Genomic DNA, 25,061 nt, shown 5'->3' on the forward strand with positions numbered 1-25,061 from the left:
AATAAGTGGGGCATTAAGTTTTACGTTGAGTTATCATGTCAAGGTTATTAGGTTTTGGATGTAAAAGTTACTGTAAGGGATGATGGTACCCTACAAAGTTCAGTATTCAGAAAACACCCTCAATTTAATACATTTCTGCATACCACCAGCTGCCATCCAAAGCATATGACTGACAATATTCCTAAGTCCCAATTTTTGAGTCTTAAAAGAATATGTTCATTTACGAGGATTTTGGTGTTTCGGCTCTGGATATGGTAAACAGATTTTCCAACAGGGGATATTCTAGGTGGATTAGGGATGGGAGGGTGGCCTAATGGTTAAGGTATTTTCCTTACAAACACAAAGTGCAGTGTTTGAATCTCATAAGGGATAATTGGCTAAACTTAAAATGGCTCACAAAGGCAGTTAGCTTAGTACTAATCTATGAACCTATGAAGATTCAATAAGCTTTATTTTCAACTGCTAAGGTCCTTAGGTTTAAACTATTGAAATATCAAGCCAAGGATAATTCTAATAATAAACTTATTAGGTTTATTATGAATTAAGGGATTAACACATATTTTCTGAAGGGGGTTATACATAAACATTGAGATGTACTTAACATGGATGACTGGTTACAGGAATTAATACCCTTCAATGCTGTTTTGCATACAGGAAAGGGAAAACAATGGGTGGTTGGTTTAATCATTATAAAAAAATTATCAGCATTGGTAAAGCAAATTTACAATCCACTTTGGAATGGAATAAACCTGTAGGATGTTATCCATGTGGACGGTGTCGTTTTTGTACGTTTGTTCAGAAAGATAAATGTTTCACTTCTTCAGATTGTTCCAAAGTTTTTGACATTTTGGTATATGGCAGTTGTAGTACTGACTGGGTTGTTTATTTGGTTAGATGTACTTGTTCAGCTTTTTATGTGGCGCAGGCATCATGTCCCTTTAAACTGAGAATATCTGAACATTTGAATGACATTAGATGTGCCAAAGCCACTAATTGTCCTATGAACCTTTGAATATGTAAGACGTACCTCACTGGACTATATGAAGAGAGACACAACTGAGCTCTCTGATTATGTGTCCCAGGCAGGTATGTCCCTAGCCTTAAGCAGCATTCTACCTTCACCTAGGATGATGCCTCAGTACAGACAAAAAATTATTGACTTCAACAATTAGCTTAGTTTGTGGTGCCATTGCCTGTTACAAGAGAATATGGCAGGACTATATGAACTATTAATGGAAGGCTTCATTTCCTCAGACATGTATGATTTTATGAGGGTCGAGCATCCTTTATTAGGGGTCCTTTTTGGGATCCATAAAATTCATAATTACTTTTCCAACCTCCCTTTACGACCTGTTGTCTCCTCACCTCAATGTGTGACTGAAGGAATATCTCTGTTTTTTGATTTTTTATTGAATCCCATAGTCCAGAAAATTAAATTTTATGTTAGAGATTCATGGGATTTTTTAAGCAAATTAAGAGTTTTTAACTTAGAGTATGAGTTTGATACTAAGAAAAATGTTATGTTTACAGTTATTTGCTCCTTGTTCACCTGTATACCCCGTGTTGTGGAAATGGATTTTGTCAAGCAGTTTTTGTCTGCCCTTACCTCTTTTTCTGCTAATAATGTGTATGTTTTTAATGTACTTTTAGAACTTCTTTTCTTTAATAATTATTTTTTGTTTAATGGAGTGATTTATAAAGGGAGTGGCCATGGGGTCTGCTGCAGCCCAGCATATGCCAAATTGGTGCTTGGTTGGTGGGAGCAAATAGTTTTGAAACCAGCCATGGCCAAATTTCGTTACGTTTTATATTAGATTTGTTGTTGATTTGTTTTTTGTTATTTAAGGTACTGAAAAGGAAGCCCTAGATTTAAGTGATTATATGAATGAACAGTCTGACGTCTTGAAGTTTACTAAGGGTGACATAAAGTTTTTTGGATATTATGGTTAAATGGGAATCTCTTAACTATGAATTTAGTAGTAAGATTTATAGAAAGAACATTTTTGTTAATAGTTACACTATGCCAGTAATCACCCTTTGTATATGAATAATATTCCCAAGACACAATTGATACATGCATCCAGAATGACATCTGAGAACTTGGTGTTTGTGGAAGAAGTTAGATTTATTGTTAGTATGTTTGTAGAAAGAGGGTATAAGGAAAACATGTTATCTAGGTTAGTGGATGAAATTAGAAGATGTAGGGACACTGATTTTCCCCCTGTTTTGAAGTCAGGACTACTTACTAAGGAAATTAACATGGGAGCATGGGAGTAGTATTAAGTATGACACTTTTTAATGTCTGGAGATGTCACTGAACAGACATAGTACTGTGTCTATTATTGGGAAAAAATGGAACATCATTAAAGGTAATTTGGATTTGTTTAAATTAATGGGGGACAGACCTAAATTTGTCTTTAAGACTACCTTTAGTTTAAAAAGGTGTTTACAAATGGACAAGTTTAAGGTGGATAGCATGAGTAATAGTATGAGGCCAAACGGAATGTACAAATGTGGCTTTTGTGTGGCATGTAGGTACATCCTTGAAGGCCCCTTTATAGAACTGCCCCATTTAGATAGAACTTTACCAGTTAGGGGTGTATAATTGTGAAGCACAAGGAATTGTTTATGTAGCCATTTGTTCATTCTGTAGAGAATTTACATTGGAATGACCCCAATGTGCCTTTGCCAAAGAATTAAAGGGCGCTTATATGCCATTAGGGTTAAAATAGGCATACAGTTAGTTATCCAAAATATAGAAGGCTTTTATTTTCTATTTTGGAGCATGTACCAAGGAATTGGAGGGGGGGGGGTGTTATAAAGATCAAGTTGAAAAAAAAAGGAGACTGTATGGCAGTTAAGAATGGGGGCAGATAAACAGCCAGGCATGAATGATTCCACTAACATAAAGTGTTTCCTAACGAATAGGAAGTTAAAAATTTTCAAAAGTCAGGTATGAGTGTGACATGGTTTACCATAGATTATAATTTTTTTATTTTTCATATGTACTGTTTTATATGTATTATGTTTATTTTAGGAAATGCATTTATTGTAAGTCTTTTTTGAATGGATAATTGAGTGTTTTAGGGTGTGGTATGCAGTTATTGTTGTTCTGTAGAAGTTCCAGTTGGGATGAAATCGATAATAAAAAGTTTTTATCCACTAACTACAGTTATTTATTTTTGGATCTCCTGTTCTATCTGTTCAGCGGTTTACTTTTGGTTTTGGTTATTGTGCCACTTCATCCCATGGATATCTTGTTTTTGTGTTTCATTTTACTTCAACAATTGGCTTAGTTTGTGGTGTCATTCTAAAGGATCTAGTACCTGTCAGCCTGGGATGATATGGTTGATAGACCATGATTTTTTGCCAGAGATTGTCTCCTCCTGTCACTTCTGGAATTTTGGCCAATGATTAAGGCTCTTGCCACCCTCATAGTGCCTTTTTTAGGCAACGTCACAAAAACAAAATTTCCAGCGTAAAATTATCCTCAAAAAACATCCTTAAGGTTATGCTGCTAAATGCTAGGAGTCTAAATCTGAAACTGTACTCATTGGAAGCACTCCTCATTTTGGAAGATGCAGACATTTGTGTAGTCACAGAGACCTGGTTCAAAGCCATAGAGAACACTCCGGCCATACTAGGATATAATGTCTTCCACACATTCAGACCACAAAATGAATGCATGAAAACTAAAGGAGGAGGAGTATCAGTACTCATCAAAGATAAACACACCTCCTGATTGGTTAAACAGAATGATTCCCTCCATGTGGAGGAGGAGTATCAGTATTCATCAAAGATAAACACACCTCCTGATTGGTTAAACAGAATGATTCCCTCCATGTGGAGGAGGAGTATCAGTATTCATCAAAGATAAACACACCTCCTGATTGGTTAAACAGAATGATTCCCTCCATGTGGAGGAGGAGTATCAGTATTCATCAAAGATAAACACACCTCGGGCGCTAGAATCCGCCACATAACGCAAGCACTCAGGTCTCTCAACAGCAGGTACAAATACGACTCAGTCATTGTCCACGCTGGTGTAAACGACCTGAGACGTACCTCCTTGGACTACATGAAAAGAGACATTGAGGAGCTCTCTGATTATGTAGCCCAGGCAGGTATGACCCTGACCTTGAGCAGTATCCTACCTTCACCAAGAATGATGCCACAATACAGAGATAAGATGATCAGCTTTAACAATTGGCTTAAACTCTGGTGTCATTCAAAGGGAATCCAATGTCTGTCTGCCTGGGATGACATGCTGGACAAGCCACGCTGCTTCGCAAGGGACGGCTTGCACCTGTCACCCCTGGGATTCCGGATATTGGCAAAGGCTCTTGCCACCCCCATAGTGCCTTTTTTAGGCAAGGCTCAAATTCTAAACCTACCACCCTAGAACACAAAAAAGGAAAAAAACTAAGGGTAATGCTGCTCAATGCCAGAAGTCTAAATCTCAAAATGCACGCACTCAAGGCCCTTCTCAGTATGGAGAACATCGATGTCTGTGCAGTGACAGAAACCTGGTTCAAGGCTCCTGAGAGCACCCCAGCACTATCAGGTTTTACCTCTTATCATGCGTTCTGGCCCCAAAATCCGGACAATACCAAGAAAGGAGGGGGGGTATCCATATTCATCAAGGACACCCACACCTCAAGACTGGTGGCAACGCACGATGCATCGGAGACCATCCAGGTGCAATTAACCATAGGCAAGACTGCTCTGCAAATTGTAGCATGTTACAGGCCACCCTCACAAACTCAGGAACCTCACATGGCCTTCCTGAAAACACTAGAGGGGATAAATGTATCACCAAACACCATCATATTAGGTGACTTCAATTACCCTAATATAGACTGGGAACACTACTCAAGCCCAAACACCCTAGCCCAAAAGTTCCTGGAATTCATAAACTCAAATGCCATGGAACAACTAGTCACCATCCCCACAAGAGGAGAAAACATACTTGATCTCATCATCACGAACATGGGAGCACAATGTTCAACACCGGAAGTATACCCCTCACTGGTGAGATCAGATCACAAACTAATCTCGCTGGAGGTCCTCATCCCACCCCCCCCTGAAATAAAAAAGACCACAGTAAAAAACTTCTCGAAAGCCGACTTCACACTTCTAAAGACTAGTGTGGTCTCCTTTAAGGTCCCCGAGCCGGCGGAAAACAGTACTCAAGCCGCTGAATCACTTACAAATGCCTTCTACCAGCACCTGCAGGACTGCATGGATAAGGCAATCCCAAGCAAAACAAAGACTCTTTGTATCAAAGGCAAGCGTCCAGTCTGGTGGACCCCAGCCATAAACAAACTCTACAACAAAAGGAGGAAGCTACTACAAGATAGAGCAAAATCCTTAAAAGGTAAGACACCCTTGATCACTATAAGTAAAAAACTAAGAGCTCTCATAAAATCATCCAAAGCAAATTTTGAGAGAAAAATAGCTAAAGACTCAAAAGACAATCATAAGGCCTTCTTTAGCTATGTTAGAAACCTGGGAGGAAACTCCCAGATATGCTCAGAACTAGTTCAAAATGATGTGAAGATTACTGATCCTACAGACATTGCCAACATACTGGCTGACAGGTTCAGTGCAAACTTCTCCCCTCCCCAAAGGAGAGATATCTATACCAAGCGATTGTAGCCCCCAAACATCTCCAACGCCCAAGTGAGAACTGCTCTCTCCAAAGCAAAAACACAGCATCCATGGGACCTGATGGTGTCCCCGGCTGTGTGCTCCACGAACTCAATGAGGAATTAAACCCACAGCTAGGACAGCTGTTTAATCATAGTCTTACCTCTGGATACGCACCCAGGAGTGGCGCACTGCAACTGTGATCCCACTTCACAAAGGCGGTGCCTCCACCGACCCTGGAAATTACCGCCCATTAGCTTGACAAGCCTTATCTGCAAAGCCATGGAGAGGATCATAATGGACCTCATAAATAAAGACATAGGAAATTTGCAGACTTTGGATCCATCCCAGTTTGGCTTTGTCAAAGGCAGATCATGCCTTCTAAACTTGGTTGACTTTTTCAAACAGTCACCAAAGCCATTGATGAGGGAAAGGCAGTCCATACAGCCTACCTCGATCTGGCGAAGGCCTTCGATACAATACCCCACTCGGGTATCATTGAAAAACTCATCAGCTTAAATGTTAACCCATACATCACAAGATGGGTTGCAAACTGGCTGAGTGACAGAACCCACAGGGTCAGAGTTGCTGGCGCCATGTCAGACTCAAAGCCTGTCACAAGTGGTGTACCACAGGGCTCAGTCCTGGGCCCACTCTTGTTTGGCATCTACTTTTCCAAGTACAAGCAAACACAGGAGGGTTATGGCTGACAAAGTTTGCAGATGACTGCAAACTGGGCCATAGTAGAAAACACATCTGACACAGATATCCTTCAGAAGGGTCTCACAGAAATGGATAACTTGTGCCAGAGCCATGGCCTAAAGTTAAATGCCAAAAAATGCATAGTCATACCCTTCGGGAAAAACAAGGTTACCCCTAGCTACCAAATAGGTGGCAATCCACTGAGCACAGAAGAAGTTATCAGGGACCTGGGGACCCAGGTTGATAGTAGTCTGTCATTCGACACCCATGTAGCTAAAGTAGTTAGGAAGACCTTCTACATTGCCCACCTTATCATGAAGGGATTCTCATCTAGATCAAGGGAGGACATAGTCTCCCTATACTCATCACTCATCAGACCAATGATTGAGTACAATGCCCCATTCGGAATGTATCTGACCCGACACTTGCAGCAGCTGGAGAGGCCACAAAAGTTCCTCACCAAAAGGATAAAGGGTCTCAAACATCTGTCCTATGCTGCCCGACTGAAAGAACTCCAGCTCTATTCAGTCGCTTACCGCTTGCTCAGAGGTGACCTTTGCCTAACATACAAGGCCATGTCAAACCCAGATTTGATGAATATGCTTCATCTCAAAAAATCTAGATCCATCAGAGCCACAAGGGCGAGAGACTTAAACCTCGACACGGCTATTAATAGGACGTGCTGGAGGGATAGATTCATCACCCAAAGACTCACTATGCTGTGGAATAAAATCCCGGTATATGTGAGGCAGAGCACCTCGCTGGCCTTGTTCAAGAGAAATCTTGACCAATGGATGGGAGATCGCAGATATACCCCAGGGATTACGTCAGTGTCACTGCTCGACAGAGGCACAGCAAAATAATGGGTATAGTTCCCCATACTAAAGGGGTGGCATAAGCCACAAAACTATGGGCTAGGCTTGTAAATGCCCTCGGGCAGATAGCCTAGTATGAACCTATGAACCTATGAACCTATGAACCTCCTGATTGGTTAAACAGAATGATTCCCTCCATATGGAGGAGGAGTATCAGTATTCATCAAAGATAAACACACCTCCTGATTGGTTAAACAGAATGATTCCCTCCATGTGGAGGAGGAGTATCAGTATTCATCAAAGATAAACACACCTCCAGACTGGTTAAACAGAATGATTCCCTCCATGTGGAGGAGGAGTATCAATATTCACCAAAGATAAACACACCTCCAGACTGGTTAACAGAATGATTCCCTAGTTACTCCATGTACAAGTAACTACAGGAAGACCCCTCTCCAAGTTATTGCCAGCTATAGATCCCCCTCCATGAACCATGTTATCCACACTGCCTACTTGGATCTACTTGTGTCACTCAAAATACAGCTAAACACCCTGGTTATGGGTGACTTTATCTACCTGTCCATAGACTGGGTAAATTATACATGTAGAAACACACTTGCTCAAAGGTTCTTGGACTTTGTTAAGTCAAACGCCTTGGAGCAGATAACTGGCACCCCAACAAGAGCCCCAAACATTGTAGACTTGTACTTACCAACATGACAGAACAGTGCACCACCACAAGTCTGTGGTGGCCCTCCCTGGTAAAGGCCAATCATAAATCAGTTCTTTTAGAAGTAACAATATTATCAGACCCCCTTCAGGAAAAATTAAGCTAAAAACTTCTCCAAAGCCAACTACAGTCTCTTACAAGAAGGCATTAATATCTTCAAAGCTCTTTTTCCCACTGATGGCAAGGACACCTCTACTGGGATATACATCAATGCATTGTATAAACATCTATACATTTGTATTGACTCTGCCATTCCTGATAGGACCAAAGCAAGTTTCTCAAGAAAAAACAAGCCTGCCTGGTGTACATCTACCATAAAGATATTATATAATAAGTGGAAGAAATTGCTGTCTAAGAGCAAGAAGGCACAATCTCAAAATTGGAAGTGACCCTTCTCAGCTTGAACAAGCCAAGCAAATAAGACATCTTGTAAAGTCCTCTAAAGCTAACTATGAATCTGGATTAGCATCCGTAGCTAAGGATAACCATAATGCATTCTTTAGCTACATCCAAAACCTTAAAGGAAAAGCCTGTTTTTGTACTGAACTGGTAGTAACTGGTGCCATATATGCTGAACCAGTGGAACTAGCCAACTTGCTAGAGGACAGATTCACGGAAAACTTCTCTGCCCTGTACCCACCACCCATACCTCAAAACATTCTTACCACCTATTCTCCACCTAATATTTCTAAAGAGCATGTCTTAACCATGCTCTTCAATGCTAAAAACACAACCGCTATGGGACCTGATAACATCCCAGGCTGCATTCTCAATGGTTTAAAGCAGGAGTTGGCAACACCATTGAGTACTCTTTTCAACCACAGCCTAACCACTGGCTTTGTCTCCACAGAATAGAAAACAGCTACTGTCATCTTCTTGCACAATGGGTGGTGCATCCACCGACCCTGGGAACTACAGACTCATTAGCCTAACCAACCTTATCTGCAAGGCCATGGAGAGAATCATCATGGACCTCATCAACAAGGATATAGGAGACCTTTAAACATTTGACCCGACCCAGTTTGATTTTGTTGAAAGTGATCCTGCCTGTTGAACCTGGTGGACTGCTTCGAGACTATCACCAAAGCCCTGGATGAAGGCAAATAGGTGCATATGGCCCGCCTAAACTTGGCCAAGGCATTTGACACAATCCCCCACTCAGACATCATTGAAAAACTCACCCAGCTGGTGGTTAACCCATATACTGTCAGGTGGGTTGCAAACTGACTCACTGACAGAACAAATACAGTCAAAACAGGGGACTCCACCTCCCCCAGCAGACCTGTTACCAGTGGTGTTCTGCAAGGATCAGTGCTGGGGCCCTTATTGTTTGTAATCTACAGGCAAAAACAAAAGGTCAGTGGCTGACAAATTTTGCTGATGACTGCACACTGGGAGCAGTCATTGAGTCCCCAAATGATGTCAACATTCTACAAGAAGGACTTATGCAAACCAATGATTGGTGCCAAAGTTATGGTCTTAAACTCAACACAAAAAAATTCATTATCATTCCCTTTGGCAAATGTGATATCCCTGCAAATGACCATATTAATAACAACACCCTAAGCTCTAAATCAGTGGTGAGAAAGTTGGGCACACAGGTTGACAGCAACCTTACTTTTAATCACCATGTCTCCATGGTGGTAAGAAAGGTCTTATCTATTGCTCACCTCATAAGCAAGGGCATAGCTTCCAGAACAAAAGAGGTTATAGCCCCCCCCCCATACTCTTCCCTCATCAGGCCAATAATAGAGTACAATGCTCCCTTTGGTATATACCCAAACAGGCACCTGCAGCAACTGGAGAGACCTCAAAGGTTCCTCACAAGGAAAATACAGAGTCTTCAGCATATGTCTTATGTGGATGGACAGAAATCACTGTCACTATAGTCTGTATCATATAGCCTACTCAGGGTTGACCTGTGTCTTCTATTCAGAGCAAACTCTGGCCTTGCCGTAATGGAAGTGCTGCACAATTCGTAAGTCAAATGGTACATGATTCATTCACTTGCTGGACAGACAGATATGTCTCCCAGAGGTTGCTTCTCCTTTGGAATAAATGTCCAATGCAGGTTAAACAGAGCCTTTCATTAAACCTTTTTAAGAGTAACTTGGACAATTTGATGGGAAACTGAAAATTCACCCCAGGGGTTCCATCTGTGTCCCTCTTGGATAGGGAAAGTCTGTGTTAATTTAGATCTGCTTATAACATAGACCATATCTCTAGACCCTTAAGGGAACCAGGATTGAACTTGGCTAGGCTTGTAAGGGCCTAGAGCCATTAGCCTAGTAACCCCCTATGAACCTATGAACCTCTCTGGACATTATGAAAAGAGACATGACTAAGTTACTTAGCCTAGTAACCTCCTATGAACCTCTCTGGACTATATGAAGAGAGACATGACTGAGCTCTCGGACTATTTGTCTCAGCCAGATATGTCCTTAGCCTTAAGCAGCATTTTACCTTTACCTGGGATGATGCCTCATTACAAACAAAATTATTGCTTTCAATAATTGGCTTAGTTTCTGGTGTCATTCTAAGTGAATCCAATATCTGGCAGCCTGGAATTACATAACTGACAGACCTCGATGCTTTGCCAGAGATGGTCTTCATCTGTCACCCCTGGGATTTCAGCTACTGGCTAAGGCTCTTTCCACCTCCATAGTGTCTTTTTAAGCAGTGTCTCAAGGACAAAATTCTCAATGTAAAAATTCCATAAAAAAAAAACCCTCAAGGTTATGCTGCTAAATGCTAGAAGTCAACATGAAACTGCACCCACTGGAGCAGTCCTCACCTTGGAAGATGCAGACATTTGTGCAGTCACAGAGACCTGGTTCAAGGCTGTGGAGAGCACTCCAGCCACACCAGGTTACACCTCCTTCCACACATTCAGACCATAAACTGAAAGCATGAAAACTAAAGGAGGTGGTGTATCAGTATTTATTAAATCACATTAATCACTGTTGTGATGTCTTAGTGGTTAACTACTGTGACTGCAGTGTACAGGTTCCTCGGTTCAAGACCTGCAAAGGCTGTTTATGAACATATATATATATATATATATATATATATATATATATATATATATATATATATATATATATATATTTATATACATATATTAAACATTGTAGGGAAGAAGTTTAATTTTGAAAATATTTCACGCCTTAGTATAATTGCAAAGACAGTTCTATGGTGCCCATTTTGTGAACATCATCTGTTTAGTGTTAGACAACTAGAGAGATACCAATCACAAAATTAGAATGTGTACTGAACAAATTAGTAAAATCTGATTAATAATCAATATGTCTCTAGGGTGACATCTTTTGACAATATAAATAAGATTGAAATGCTACAGCATTTGAAAATCATCCTACTACTTTGCTCAATAAATAATTATTGACTGTACACAGTATATAAATTACTACTTTGCCAGCTAGGCCATTGTCCCTGAGTTGTAATGTTCTCAGGCTCTACCCTAAAATCCCAAAATATCAACAGTCGCATATGGTTCATTAGTGACTGGCACAGTCTAGTCCTATTGAACTCTTGTCTCCAAGGTCACTCACCAGCTAAAACCTAATTAAGAGGTATTTCTAATTTTGTCATATGCTAGGTAATAAGGCAGCTGTCAATGGCTGGCTATGGAAGTGAGATATGTGCTGTATCAGTCATTGGCCTAACTGAATGTGATTATACTGCCTTGAAATGGAAAAAGATAATTGAAGTTAGTGGCTACTAGACTCTAGATATACCATGATCATACTACTATTGATTAATGGTGTGATCATATTTGGTAATACTACTAAAATCAGCAAACAGAGAACAAGTTGCCAAGCAGCTCATGGTGCAAAGTTGTTAAGGGGGTTGAGAAATGGAAAGGGTTATTTATGAAGAAAGAATCTGATGTATGAGCTCTAAAAAAAAGAGAACATAATAGAGGAAATATTGTATGAGCTACTGCATTGCTTGCATCATGTCAAAAGGTCAGAGGTGAACAGATAGAATGAATAAAAATGGGACAAGTGTTGCTGCTGGAAAGAGTACACTTTAAGGGACAATTAATGTTCATAAGTTAAATATTACATTCTCAGTTTGTTGACTATTACAACTCTAGTTACTAACTAAAGGTCAGAATCAAACTGTACCTTTTACTTGTAAGATAAAGACCTCAACTATTATGCCAGCCTTCCCCCCTTAAAATTTCAACCCTGAAAGAATTTGGACCAATTACCCTGTTCAATGATATTTTCTTAAACACAACATTAACAAATTGAGCCATTGCAGAAGTAGTGAAATATTATTTTAAGAGGGAGGTGTGTGTGGGGGGGGCTTGTAACACAAACTGCTTAGGGGAGGGATTCAAAGATTCCAAGGATAAGTGGAAGGCTGGATAAGAAACCAGCAGAGAAGAAGCAGCTCCACCCCTAGACAGGCATGATGACTACAGGTCTTCACCCATCTGCATTTTTGCATTCATGTAGGACACTGGGAAAAACATAAATGTCAATGTCTGAAATTCACATAAAAGATATTGCCCTGCAAAATTTATTTTTGACAGACAACAAACTCTCTGAATTTTTGGAGAACAGATGTCATTTCTCCTTTAGGAAGGGCAGAAACTTGGGTTCCTACTTTAACCATTAGAAACATGGGTCTTTTCATAAGAAATAATATGTTCAAACTACACTTTTGGGGGATCAAGTCATAGGTTGTTTTCCTTGTGGTCATTGCACACACTGTCCGAGGGTTATGGAAACCAAGTCCATCCCAAATAGAACCAAGATTCTCTTCTCCAAAAAAGGAAGCCAATCTGGTGGTCCCCTGCTATAAACAAACTATACAACAGAAGGAAGAAACTGTTGCAGAAAAGAGGAAAATCCCAGGATGCAAAAAACTCCCTCACCAGCCTCAGTAAGAAGCTGAGATCCCCCATAAAATCCTCCAAAGCTAGTTATGAAAATAAAATTGCCAAAGATTCCAAAGACAACCACAAGGCATTATATAGTTATGTCAAGAATCTAAATGGCAATGCTCAGATCTGCTCTGAGCTACAACAGAATGGCATTAAATATACTGATCCCAAGGATATTGACAATATCCTGGCAGATCGATTTAGTGCCAACTTCACCCCCCTCTCACCCCCTAAAGGGCCCATCTCAATACCAAAAGATTGCAAAATTCCGGTAATTACAGCCACACAGGTAGAAACTGCACTCTCAAAAGCTAAGAATACAGCATCCATGGGACCAGATGACATCCCAGGCTGTGTACTACATGAACTACAAAATGAACTGGCACCTCACCTAAGTGTCATGTTTAATCATAGCCTCACCTCAGGCTTCGTGCCCACTGAGTGGCACACAGCTACAGTTATCCTGCTCCACAAGGGAGGATTTGCCTTGGATCCCGGGAACTACCATCCCATCAGTCTGACAAGCCTAATCTGCAAGGGCATGGAACGCTTTATCATGGAACTTATAAACAAAGACGTTGGTAACCTTCAAACACTGGACCCCACCCAGTTTGGGTTTGTGAAGGGCCGATCTTGTCTCCTGAATCTGATTGACTTCTTCGAATCAGTCTCCAGAGCTGTGGACGAGGGTAAGGCAGTCCACACAGCCTATCTGGACCTCGCCAAGGCCTTCAACACCATCTCCCACTCTGGAATCATAGATAAACTTACTAAGCTGGGCATACATCCCTACATCACTTGATGGGTTGCCAACTGGCTTACTGACAGAATCCAGACTGTAAAAGTAGTCAACTCCAAATCCAGCTCCAGACAAGTGACAAGTGGAGTACCTCAGGGTTCAGTCCTGGGAATACTCTTGTTTGGCATCTACTTCTCTGAAGTACAGGCCAACACTAAAGGACTCTGGCTAACAAACTTCGCAGATGACTGCAAACTGGGAGCCGTTATTGAATCCCCAAATTATGTGGATATTCTACAAAAGGGCCTTACAGAAACAGATGCCTGGTGCCAGAGCCATGGGCTCAAGCTTAATGCCAAGAAATGTATAGTTATCCCCTTTGGAAAAAAATGTACCCATGAATTACCACATAGGTGGCAGGACACTAAACATCGAAAGTGTGATGAGAGACTTAGGGACACAGGTGGACAGTGGTCTCACTTTCGATAACCACATTTGCCACAACAGTCAGGAAATCCTTCTATGTGGCACACCTCATCACTAAGGGCTTTTCATCCAGAAAAAAGGAGGTCATTGTCCCACTGTACTCATCCGTCATTAGACCCATTTTAGAGTATAATGCCCTGTTTGGTATGTACCTCACAAGACATTTGCAACAGCTGGAAAGGCCACAGAAATAACTCACTAAAAGAATCACAGGCTTAAAGCAGGTGCCATATGCTGACCAACTAAAAAAACTCCAGCTATACTCTGTGGCATATCATCTACTCAGAGGCGATCTCTGCTTAACATACAAAGCCATGTCAAACCCTGAGCTGCTGGACATGCTCCACTTAAAGAAATCACAATCCATCAGAGCCACATGTTCCAGGGATCTAAATCTTGTCATCACAATGAACAAAACATGCTGGAGGGATAGGTTCCTGATCCAGAGACTCCCCATACTCTGGAATAGACTGCCCATACATGTCAAGCAGAGAGCCTCATTGGTCCTCTTCAAAAGGAACCTTGATGATTGGATAGGAGATAGGAAATTCACCCCGGGGATCATGTCAGTCGCCCTGCTAGACAGGGGTCCAGAGAAGTAGATATTGTGGGAAGAAATATCCAGGGAATTGTTATGGCTAGGCTTGCATAGGCCCTAGGGCCGATAGCCTAGTACCAACCTATGAACCTATAAAGATAAATACACCTCCAGACTGGTTAATCAATACAATTCCCTGGAGGTACTTCAGGTACAATTAACTGTTGGTAGGACACCTGTGCAAGTCATTGCCAGATGCAGGACCCCCTCCATGAATCAGGACAACCCACTCTGCCTATTTGGATCTAGTTGAATCTACCAAGGTACATCCAAAAATCATGGTTTTGGGAGAGATTAACTACCTATCCATTGACTGGGTAAATTACTCATGCTCAAAATCACTTGCCTAAAGGTTCCTCAACTTCATTCACCCCAATACCCTGGACCAGCTGGTTGACACCCCCACAAGGGGTGCCAACATCCTGGATCTGGTGCTTACCAATATGGGGTACCACTGTACCACCCCAACTGTGATGTCTTCCCTGGTAAGATCTGACCACAAATCAGCCTCATTCAAAGTAACTATCACAGCTGATTCCCCCCAGCAGCAACTAAAGTATAAATCTTCTCTAGAGCAGATTATAATCACTTACAGGATGGTATAAATAGCTTCACTGCACCTCCCCCTCAGATAGAACTGGCAACTATACTGAGTTCTACACCAGTGCTTTATACAAACACCTGTATAACTGCATTGACTCGGCCTTACCTGATAGGACCAAAATAAGCTCCTCAAGGAAGGCCATACCTGCCTGGTGGACGACTGCCATAAACAGGCTTTACAATAAGAGGACAAAATTGTTGTCTGAGAGTAAGAGGGAGCAAGCCCTAAACTAGAAACACTCCCTCCTCAGTTTAAACAAGCAAATAAAACTACTTGTGAAGTCCTCCAAAGCAAACTGCAAACTCAGATTAGCTTCCTCAACTAAGGACAACAGTAAGGCATTTTTTAGTTACATCCACAACCTAAAAGGAAAGGCCCAGATTTGTGCCAAACTGATAATTAATGATACCACATATACTGAGCCTGCCAGACATAGCTAACCTGTTGGCCAACAGGTTCCATGAAAACTTCACTCTCCTGTCCCCGCCACACATACCCCATGACAACCCTACCACCTGTCCCCTACCTTGTATCTCTAAAGAGCAGGTTACAAACACCATCTATAAGGCCAAAAACACAGCATCTATGGGACCTGATAACATCCCAGGCAGTGTCCTACATGGGCTGCAACAAGAATTAGCAACACCACTGCGTACTCTTTTCAATCATAATCTAAGCACAACTTCATCCCAACTGAATGGAAAATGACCACTGTTATTCCCTTGCACAAAGGTGGTGCTTCCACTGACCCCTAGAACTATAGACCTATTAGCCTGACTAGCCTTATCTGCAAGGCGATGGAGCAAATCATCATGGACCTTATCAACAAAGATATAGGTAATCTCCAAACACTTGACCATACTCCGTTTGGATTTGTCAAAGGAAGATCATGCCTGTTAAACCTCTTGAACTTCTTCAAAACAGTCACCAAGACTCTGGACAAGGGGAAATATGTGCATACAGCCTACCTAGACTTAGCCAAGGCTTTTGACACTATCCTCCACTCAGGCATCATTGACACACTCACCCAGCTTGGTATTGGCCTGTATATCATTAGATGGGACAGTAACTGGCTCACTGATAGAACACATATAGTCAAAATAGGGGAATCCACCTCCAACAGCAGACCTGTAACCAGTGGTGTTTCTCAGGGCTCAGTTCTGGGACCTCTACTGTTTGGAATCGATTTCTCCAAAGTACAAGCAAAAACTAAAGGTTTGTGGCTGACAAAGTTTGCTGATGACTGCAAACTGGGTGTAGTCATAGAATCTCCAAATGATGTCAACATCCTACAAGAGGGTCTTACACAAACAAATGATTGGTGCTAAAGTCATGGCCTTAAACTCAGCGCATAAAAAGTGTATTATCATCCCTTTCAGTAAGAACAATGTTCGTATTAACTACAACATTAATAGCAGCACCCTAAGGACTCATTTAGTGGTGAGAGACCTGGGCACACAGGTTAACAGCAACCTTACCTTTGATCACCATGTCTCCACAGTGGTAAGAGGGGCATTCTGTATTGCTCTTCTCATAAATAAGGGCATTGCCTCCAAAGAAAAAGAAGTTATAACCTCCCTGTACTTTTCCCTCATCAGGGCAATAATTGAGTACAATGCACCTTCTGGTATGTACCTTTCCAAGCACCTGCAGTTATTGGAGAGACCACAACGGTCTTCATAATTTGATTTATGTGGATCATCTGAAATCACTCTCACTTTATTCTGTTTCATACATACTACTCAGAGGTGAGCTATGCCTTTCATATAAGGCAGTCTCTGACCCTTCTTTATTGGAAATGCTGCCTATCCGCAAGTCAAGTGGTACACAGTTACTCACTCTAAAGACCTTAGCCTGGTTTTTGACATTAATAAAACCTGCTGGAGAGACATATTTGTCTCCAAGAGGTTACCACACCTTTGGAACTGACACATACTTCAGATCCAACAGAGCACCTAACTGACCATCTTCAAATGCAGTCTGGTTGATTGGATAGGTAACTGTAAATTAACTCCAGGTTTTCCACCCATGTCCCTCTTGGATAGGGGCAATAGGTACTGATTGTGGAAATAAGGGTAGAACTTGGCTAGGCTTGTAAGGGTCCTAGGGCCAGTAGCCTAGTAAATTCCTATGTTCCTATGAACCTATGAAGCCTCCTCACATTGGGCATCAGCTTACCTAATGCCGGCCCTGGCTACAATGAGTAGTAAGCCTTAATGCTACCTGTTTCGGCTGGCAGTAGTTCTTTCCAATTCATAGGTAACCATACCTCAGTGATTCTATGCTGACTATAGAATCACCATGATGGGCTATCCCCACAGGATACTGCAATGTTAATGAGGCATTCAGGGGAGTGGTTTATAGCAAAGAGTAATATGCTGTCTTCAGGAATGTCTGAAATAAGTGATTCACAAAGCTAAGTGATAGTTTTTATTCTGCAAGCTCACTTCTGCTATCACTTTGCTAGCTCCACTTGTCTTGGGTGTAGCCCCGCTCCATTTGGCCTCACTGCACTCATGCTCACTTTGCTCTCCCCCACTCCCCCCATATAATTTCCTTTATACCTAGCCACCTGTCTCCTCCTACTGATAGACCCCCCCCCCTTCCTGTTCCTCAACAACACTCCACCACACTTCCTACTGCCATCATAGAACCTGTCCTACGCTTCTGGCCATACAGCAGCTACCTAACACATAAAAGATAACTCTGCCACTGACTATACTCTCCTATATTTTACATAAGCAGTATAGCCAGTATTACCAGCAGCTTGTGATAGCTCCTAAGTCCCTAACACCACTTCAGCTTGCAGCCATAGCCCACTCCCACTATCAATTCTTACACTCCTAATTACCTATCACTCCAAATCTATTACCCCTTTAATACTGTACCTTTAACACAGCACCAATCTCACACAGTTATAGATATTACCCTTGTATGCACCCCACTCTTTCTATAACTAAATATGTCTTGCACACAGCCAGCCCAACTACTAAAAACATTATTCTACCCAGTAACAATCTTCACCCTACTCCTACTTTCCAAGCTGTCCTACCACACTCAACTTCTTAACTACTCCCCATCCCCTTGGCAGACAGAATCTACAGCCAATCCCACCAAACTAAAAAAATTCCCTATATCACCATGTGACCTTACCCACTCCCAACCCTTCTCTTACTTGTGCAATAAACTGACAATCAAAACAAATCCACACTCTTCTCAAAGATAAACTACAATATTTCACAAACTAAGCAAACTCTCTCTACACCTACTCCATGAACTCACTTCATGTGGAGACATAGACCTCAGTCCAGGACCCATTACACCAACCAACCCAAACTTAAATCAGCTAAATGCCCTATACCACAGACCTACCTTATCTCTCCTCTTCTTAAACATTAATGTAAGAAGTATACTTAACAAAATGCAGGACCTTCATGCCATGCTAACTCTATACAAACCAGATATCACTGTATTAACTGAAACATGGCTTAAACCAGAACAGTTTACCTTTATAATGTCGATCCTGATATGGGTGACACGACCTGCGCGAATGCCGAAATGCGAATGTCTCCAACGTCGAATTCAAATATGCGAACGGCAAAACCTCGCCCCTTTTTGACCCATGGTAGCATGGGTGTGGAGGTGTTGCTCGGCCGGTAATGTCGAATGTTTTTCGACATTTAAAATTTTTCGCGGTTTTGGTTCGTGCAAAACACATCGATAAAGTGGCCATTCCACTAAGTGCAATCGACTATTTAAAGGTAAACCAACCAGAACACCACAGTAATGAGATTACTGCCCCTGGCTACAATATTCTCTGAAGAGACATATTAGAGAAAAAGGGAGGTGGTGTAGCAATATTATTCAAAAATCATCTCACCATAGAACAATTAGATTACAATACCCAAGAAATCAAAGATGTAGAACTAATCCTTGGCAGATTAAAAATTAATTCCAACAAACACATAATTATTGCAGGTGGTTATATCTCACCAGGCAATAACATTACCGTAATGGAAAGCCTGCTTAGTTGCATCTCCAATGCACTTCCAAATACTACTGGGGGACTTTAATATTGACTGGCTTAACTGCTCCAGCCACAATCCCGCTACCTTTTATAAACCTCCACAGGCTTACCCAAGCTATAACCACCCCCACTAGATTGACAAAACATCCAAGCGCCAGTCCATCTTAGACTGGATCCTGGTATCTGACTCCACTTGTGCACAGTAATCTGGCTGTCTCCCAGATAGTCTAAGTGACCATCATCCAACCTACCTAATTAGGAACAAATCCCAAACCATCAGCCTACCCATCCTTAGAGCAGTTCATAACAAAAAGACCTTTATAGCTAATGACTTCATCAATGCACTAAAAAGCTGCAACTGGACTCCCCTAAAACAACTATCTCTAGACAAAGCTGTAGAACACTTTAACACAACCTTCCTAAAAATCTCAAACCATCGTGCACCCTCCCGAACCATTAGAGTAAAAACTAACTAAGCTCCATTGCTAAGAAAAGATATTAAAACTATAATGAAGGAAAGGGACAAGGCCTGAATTCAATATCAGAAAAACAAAACCACGACTTTGAGACAAAACTATCTAGAACTCCATAACAAAGCCAGAAAAAAAAAATCAAATTAGACAAAACTAATTACTATAAAAACATGCAAGAAAAATATGCTTACAACCCTGAAAAATTCTGAGCCACTATAAATGGCATATTGCACCCAGGAAAATCCACTACTCCAACCCCTGTGCTACCAAATAATCTTGAGAACATTCCCACACAATTCAACAAAATCTTTACCAAAACAGTCCAGACCCTTGCCAATGCCCAAAATACTACTAGTAGCTGCCCCACACCAGTAACTATCCCAACCCATCCCAGTAGACAAAGCAACACCCCAGCCCCACACCAGTAACTATCCCAACCCATCCCAGTAGACAAAACGACACCCCAGCCCCACAACAATAACTACCCATCCCATCCCAGTAGACAAAACAACACCCCAGCCCCACAACAGTAACTACCCATCCCATCCCAGTAGACAAAACAACACCCCAGCCCCACAACAATAACTACCCATCCCATCCCAGTAGACAAAACAACACCCCAGCCCCACACCAGTAACTATCCTCCCAACCCATCCCAGTAGACAAAACAACACCCCAGCCCCACAACAATAACTACCCATCCCATTCCAGAAGACAAAACAACACCCCAGCCCCACAATAATAACTACCCATCCCATCCCAGTAGACAAAGCAACACCGCAGCCCCACAACAATAACTACCCATCCCATCCCAGTAGACAAAACAACACCCCAGCCCCACACCAGTAACTATCCCAACCCATCCCAGTAGACAAAACAACACCCCAGCCCCACAACAATAACTACCCATCCCATCCCAGTAGACAAAACAACACCCCAGCCCCACACCAGTAACTATCCCAACCCATCCCAGTAGACAAAACAACACCCCAGCCCCACAACAATAACTACCCATCTCATCCCAGTAGACAAAACAACACCCCAGCCCCACACCAGTAACTATCCCAACCCATCCCAGTAGACAAAGCAACACCCCAGCCCCACAACAATAACTACCCATCCCATCCCAGTAGACAAAACAACACCGCCACTTTTAACCTTCACTCTGTGTCCACCAAGGTAATTTCCACACTCCTTAGAAAACTTAAAACAACCACCCTAGCAGCTGATAACCTACCAGCAGACTTCCTTCAGATATCAGAATGCAAAGTACCCACCTTATGAAAAATATCACATATCATTCCACTGCACAAAGGAGGTAACAACTTGGGGCTCACCAGTTATTGCCCAATAACAATCCTATCACCTTTGTCCAAAATATTAGAAAAGAGTTGTTCACACTCAACTAATGCAGTACCTCCAAGATAACCACCTACTTTCCATATCTCAGCATGGGTTTAGACCTTCCCATAGCACCACCACAGCACTACTATCATTCACCAACATAGTTAACCACCATAGAAACAAGGGTCTATTCATATCTTCCTTTTTCTTAGATGTATCAAAACCCTTTGACATGGTAAACCACAATATGCTTCTTGAAATACTATCTACCCTGAATATAAGTCCCTCCTTGATAATGTGGTTCAATACCTATTTATCAGGCCGTCAGCAAGCAGATCTCTGGCAGGACCAATTGTCCCCCCTGTTACCAGTAATCACAGGAGTCCCTAAAGGGTCCATCCTTGGCCCCCTTGCTGTTCTCTCTATTTACTGACCAGATCTCTTCATCCTCACCCTCTGCCTCAATAGTACAATACACAGATGACACCACCCTTATATGTGCCACCCCCCACCCTAAATGAACTGCAAACCCTAACCCAAAACAACTTCACTCTAGCCAAAACTTGGTTCACTAACACCAAACTTCTTCTTAATCCCAAAAAAACATACTAATTATTTTAGGCCCAGGCAAATCTCCTACCCTAAATAATAATTTCACCATCAACTCTAAAGAAAACATTCAAATCAGTTCACCACACACACCACACTGTTAGGTGTAGAAATAGACAATAACCTGAAATTCGACATCCACATAGCACATGCCATCAGGAAAGTTAACAAAAAGCTTGGACTCCTCTACAGGAGCAAACACTTTATCAGTAAGCATACCAAAGCAATCAATCCTCCTATATCCCTCTCCCATCTTGACTAATCTCCCCCAAACCGCTCTAAACAAAATAGAATCCTGCTATAACAAGATTGCCAGGTTTTCTACTGAAGCCTCATATAGGTCCCACCACTGCCTGTTCCTTAAGCAGCTTAACTGGATTGAGTTGCCTCATATACTTCTACTCAATCAACTCTCTATAGCACACAAACTCTACAACTTCCCTGATAAAACCCCAGCACTTCAGCATCTAGTTCATCCCCACATTCCCTCTAGAGCCTTAAGATCTAGTAACCAGAACCTCATAACCATCATCAAGCATAAAAATGATTCTGGTAAATCCTTCTTTGCCAGCACCATTGCCAAAAACTGGAACACACTGCCAAGCAGTATTACTTCTACTCCCTCCACTTCTCATTTCAAAAAAACTCCTGAAAACCCACTATCTAAATGACTGGCTATGCTCATGCCACTCCCCAGGTTAATCTATACCATGTGAATGTCTCAGGGTTACTGCTATATATAAACGGTTTTCTCCTGAAAGCTTGATAACTCGTTGATATTTCCCTTACTGAACTTATAATTGTAAAAAAAAAAAATGTTGATTTACATCTGTTATGTACCTCAATGATTTTTCTATTATAAGAGTTGTTAATCTCTACCATATTGTGTGTGAATGCTATATGTATGCTCTATTGTTTGCTCTCTCATATATTGTATTGAAATGCATTGTTCTACTTGTGGAGCTTTTCTTACCAGGCCTCTGCTGAAAATGGACCTGTGTCCATTGGACTTTCCTGGTAAAAAAATGTAAAATAAAATAAATAAAAATAAATAAAAAAGTGACTCACAAAAATGCTTGGCTGCATAAATCAACTTGACTAGGCATTAATAAACAAAGGGTGAAACTTAATGTTCTTCCATTACTATCAATAGGACAGATTGTGTTAGGAAAATACTGGAGAATTTAATGGAGATATAGTGGTGTGTGTGTGTGTGTGTGTGTGTGTGTGTGTGTGTGTGTGTGTGTGTGTGTGTGTGTGTGTGTGTGTGTGTGTGTGTGTGTGTGTGTGCGTGTGCGTGTGCGTGTGCGTGTGTGTGTGTGTGTGTGTGTGTGTGTGTGTGTGTGTGTGTGGTGATTACTGCAGCAAAGTGCTTTTTGGCACTTGTGGTAACCTCCCAACAATTCAGAAGCATGCAAATTAGCCAGTATGTAGAGCTTTCCTTACTGCAGCTATTGTTTCTCTGAATCACTGTTTTTCATAAAGTACCCTTTTTCTCACAGCACATATGACTCTTGGCTATGTATCCAGTAAAGAAGACAATTCAAAAGTGTGAAGAACTCAGGGGGATAGTCATGGCCAGGTTATGTTTCAGATCATAATATGGCATGTGCTACATTCAACCTGGGCAATCATGTCAAATTTTTAAACTGTTTCTACCACATGTTTTAATATAAAAACGACAGTATAACGTTACTAATGTTACTTTCTTGACAGAAGTAAAGAAGAGATTTGAGTCATCTCTGATAATTTCTGCTTGAGCAGAGGAGCAAGGCAGGGGTGCCCTCTCTCCCTTTGTTATTTGCATTATATTTAGAGTCACTGGCAAAGACAATAAGGGACTCAGAATTTCAAGGATATAATTGCTATGGTACTCAATAAAAGTTGGCTCTATTTGCAGATGATATAATTTTATACCTGACAAAACTAGAAAGACACATTACAGTGTTCTGGAACATTTTGAGACAGTTTCCTTTCGGGATGCAAAGTTAATGAAGCTAAAACAAAGGCAGTAGCAATAAATTATGTACCCACACACAAACTGGTTCAGCAATATCCATATTTATGAGGACATGATAAAATGAAGTATTTAGGGTTATGTATTAAAAATGAATCCTGGTGTGTCAGCTAAAGATATGTTGCCAGAGACTAAACAAAATATAACACAAAAACTGAGAAAATGGAAGCTTTGTTATATAGATATGGATAGTAAGACAGAAGCAGTTAAAACGTTTTTAGTCCTTTTAGTCTTATACACAGGTCAGGCATATTTTTATCAACCAGAGGAGAAGATGTGGGTATCAATTAATAAAGAGCTGAAGGACTTTATCTGGTAGGTGAAGACAGCAAGAGTCAAGTGGGATAAACTGATTCTTCCAGTAGAACAGGGCAGATTGGGATTACCCAATTTAAAGGGGCATTTCAGAGTTACTCAACTAAGGCTCTTATACATAGTACAAGCAGGAAACTATAATTCAACCTGGAAAGAGATGTTGCTGAAACAGGGGGAAACTCAAGAAACAAGGAGAGACTGGGATTTAAGATGCAGGCCTTTAAGGAGAATAACAACAATCATACAGAATATTATATCCATACAGTAGCAGAAAGTATTCTAAGAACTAACCCAACACAGGAATGGAGAAAGGAGATTCTGCCAATAGAGATGACTGCAATTATGGATACAGACAATAAGCAAGAGAGGGCTGGAATTTATTGGAGAAAACTTGTAAAGGAACCAAGGTATTAGGAGCAAATAACTAGAGAGGGAAGGATGATAGAATGGGAAGATGCCAAGAATTTATTTTGACTGCAGGTTAGAGATCGCCTTCCCTATCAAGGATTGATATCAGAGTATAGGCAAAAATAAATAAATAGGGGGGTCCTAAATGTAAGACCAGCACTGGTAGAGCTGTTAGCAGAATCTAGAACTGAAGCTGATGTTAAAAAAGGAATGATTAGTAGAGCATATAACATATTGCATGATAACTATAAGAATCAGTCAGAGGAGGTTAGAAAGGATTGGGAAGAGAGATTGGATAAGCAATTCACAAAGAAACAATGTGAGGATATACGTATGCATCCCAAATATACAACAAAATCTAGAAGATTTAGGATTTTTGCTTGGAAATGTTTACACAGATATTTTTATACTCCAAGTAGACTCCAGACAATTTTTCCCTCCGGTAGACAGCAAATGTTGTAGATGTGATCTGGAAGAAAGAGGTACTTTGGAACATATTTTCTGGGAATGTGGTGGGTTGGTGGACTTTAAGGATTCCCTGCGGGATGCACTGTTAAAAAAAAAAAAAAAAAAAAAAAAAAAAAATTTATCAATTTTTTTCTATATTTTTATTTGAGTTCAATGTTTTTA

Source organism: Protopterus annectens, chromosome 1.part1, assembly GCF_019279795.1.
Source record: "Protopterus annectens isolate FY-2018-M chromosome 1.part1, PAN1.0, whole genome shotgun sequence".
NCBI lineage: Eukaryota > Metazoa > Chordata > Ceratodontiformes > Protopteridae > Protopterus > Protopterus annectens.